Genomic DNA, 2,564 nt, shown 5'->3' with positions numbered 1-2,564 from the left:
AAAGTTTACTGACACTCGCTACAGACACGCCCTAAAGAGGTAAGGTTTTTTGGAAGCAGATTTCTTCCGTTATAGTGTAAAATACACAATAACACACTTAACCTGTTCTGTCTGTCATCTGAGAGAAACCGCGGCACACAAACTTCTCCCACAGACGGAGGCCTTCTTGCTCTGAGGCGACAGTGAGCAGCAACCAATAGCAGCAAAAATATTTTCATTTGTACCTAGGAGGTGGAGTCTCATAAACTTCTGCTTTCCTCGATTAGGCTACAACTTGAAAAGAAATAGAAAATGAAAATGACAAGACCTAAGAGAAGAGCAACATAAAGGTAAAGTAGCTAATCTGTCAATATAGTTATTATTCCCTGCTGAAAAAAAAAACAATAGAAACCATCACAGAATTTGCAATGGTTTTACTGGTGGGAATTGTAATAGTTGTAGTGGCTTGTTAAAACGAAATCCTAATGGAATATGTCCCAAAAACACACTATAGGAAACCATTTTAATGTGTTTAATGTTGATGTTTGTTATGGTATTTGTGGTGAAAACATTAGAATTTCTTTGATGGTTTCTATTGTTGTTGTTTTTTTCAGATTGTAGAAGAGATTTTTATCTGATTAAACACAAAGTTACTATTACATATTGTGCATTTTGTGGAATAAAAAAGGACAAATACATTGTGTGACTGGCAGATCAAAATATCAGTTTTGTATTAGTGTTGCTTGTCTCTATTTACAATTGAATATATACAGTCAAACCAAAATGCATTCAGACACCTTCAACATTTCTCACATTATCAGTTTACTCGCTATAGTTTATAAAATGGTAATAAAATAAGACAAGAACTCTTTTGACAGAAAGGTATGTAATGGATTACAATCAACCAAAAATTTAGACAACACTGTTAGTATGCCAATATTTACACAACTATCTTTATTTTTTGATGACCAATTACCAAGCAATACTTAATTTAGTTTAGTCTGTGGTGTAAAAAGATTGCCTTAGCAATTAAAGAAAAAACACTTAAGCAAAACATGGTAAGGTCAAAGTGAAACCAAATTTTTGGTCCCGAATTTTGATCAGTTTTACTGGTAGCTCACTGTATTAAGAATTGTTGGGTATAATATGTCACAGTTTACTTTATTTAGCTTTTTATTTTATCCCCACTTACATAAATGAACTATAGTATCATACACCCACTAGTAAAAAAAATCTAAAAAATAATGTCTGGTTTGACAGTATAGAGAGAGGGAGGGAGAGAGGGAGAGGGAGAGAGAGAGAGAGAGAGAGTGAGAGAGAAAGAGAGAGAGAGCTTTTCATGTAGGACTTGATCTACTGTAGAAATCCAGTAGATCTAGATTTTCAGCCCCAAAGTAAAAGGTGACAGTTGGTTTCTTTTGTGCTTGATTTCTCTCTGGCTGATAGTAAAGAGAAAAACATGTTTTTAAGTGCTGAAACATTAAAAACTATCTATCTACCTGACTAAATTCTCATTCCAACACATATTGCTCTCAGTGCATTTAAAGATGTCTGAACACGATCGTGTGGCCAGCGCTCTTCAGCAGCCAGCATCACCGTTTGACCAGTATGTGGTGTCTAAATTCCTGAAGATCAGGCCAAAGGTCTTTGGGGTAAAGCAAACTGTACCACAATGAGTTTTTTTCTTAATACAATATTATTTTGGGTTAATGAGGAAATGTTTACAATCTTGTTTTATATATTACAGGGTTTGGAAATAGTATTAGGCATAGCAGTGTTTGCCTTAACAATCTGGAAAAGGTTATTTTACATTCTGTGGGCTCCTATCATTGTAAGTCTTTAATTTCAGTATCAGAGGAATGTTGTTCATTGAATAAATACCGAATAATAATATATTGTCTTCACTGCAGTCAGTTTTAATTGGATCTTTGACGGTGTTAGCTGCACACAAACGTACCATACGATGGGTTTGTCTGAATCTTTGAAGTGTTGTATATATTTCATTTTATTTAAATGTATGCATTATATTTTACCTAAAGAGTCTTTCTCATTTCAGGTCAGAGCCTCACAATCTCTAAACTACCTGAATGCCATAACATCTATTTTCTCTATCCCATTTCATTGGTTTGCAAATGATGTAAGTATAGACTGTATACTATAGATCTGTAGATCTCCAGAATTTTATTTGCATTTATGTTGGTTAGTATTAAATGCATCAGTAACCAATTATTCAGTTTTACTTAACACTTGTCTCTCGTTTAAAAGGGAAATCAGAATTTTTGGAGATCAGACCAAAAGTGTTCGGGGTAAACCAAACTGTTTTACCTTACATCTTGATGTTTTCTGGGTGAATTCATAAACAGATACCAACTTCTCTTCTAATCTTACAGGGTCTGGAAATATTGATAGGTTTACTGGGGATCATCTTATCATTCTGGACAGGCTTTTTTTCTCTTTTGTTATGCTTTGTAAGTATTTCTTTCTTTTCTCACCAGGAAAAAGTTGATTGTGAATAACTGAAATATATTCTGTTGATTTACTGTAGTCGATTTTAACTGGAGCTGTAACCGTCTCAGCTGCAAACA

The 2,564-nt window shown here is 34.1% G+C and overlaps 1 long non-coding RNA gene across 1 annotated transcript; it reads left to right on the top strand.

Annotated features, from left to right (window-relative positions):
* The first annotated feature begins 1,513 nt into the window (after nucleotides 1-1,513).
* Nucleotides 1,514-1,936, top strand: LOC141342690 (uncharacterized). The gene is made up of 3 exons (XR_012356695.1): nucleotides 1,514-1,631; nucleotides 1,727-1,810; nucleotides 1,890-1,936. It is a non-coding gene; the product is annotated as an uncharacterized lncRNA (long non-coding RNA).
* The last annotated feature ends 628 nt before the right edge of the window (nucleotides 1,937-2,564 follow it).

This window comes from Garra rufa, chromosome 9 (assembly GCF_049309525.1).
Source record: "Garra rufa chromosome 9, GarRuf1.0, whole genome shotgun sequence".
Classification (NCBI taxonomy): domain Eukaryota; kingdom Metazoa; phylum Chordata; class Actinopteri; order Cypriniformes; family Cyprinidae; genus Garra; species Garra rufa.
This window is presented reverse-complemented; position numbering and strand designations above follow the sequence as displayed.